Consider the following 340-nt stretch of genomic DNA (forward strand, 5'->3'; position numbering starts at 1 on the left):
CCACTGTTTCCCACAATAGTTGAGCTAATTTACACTCCCACCAATAGTGTATAAGCATTAAATTTTCTCCACAACTTCACCAGCACCTGTTATTTATTGACTTTTTAATAATAGCCATTCTGACCAATGTGAGAAGGTATCTCAATGTGACTTTTATTTGCATCATTTATAGTGATTTTGGACCTTTTTCACTTGATTGTTGGCCACTTTTCTTTTGAAAAGTGTCTGTTCATGTATTTTGCCCATTTTTTAATAGGGCTCTTTGTTTTTATTTCTTCGAAATTTGTTTAAGTTCCTTTTAAAAGTTAAACATTATACCTTTGCTAGATGCATAGTTTGC

Source organism: Colobus angolensis, unplaced genomic scaffold (assembly GCF_000951035.1).
Source record: "Colobus angolensis palliatus isolate OR3802 unplaced genomic scaffold, Cang.pa_1.0 Scaffold364, whole genome shotgun sequence".
In the NCBI taxonomy this organism is placed as follows: domain Eukaryota; kingdom Metazoa; phylum Chordata; class Mammalia; order Primates; family Cercopithecidae; genus Colobus; species Colobus angolensis.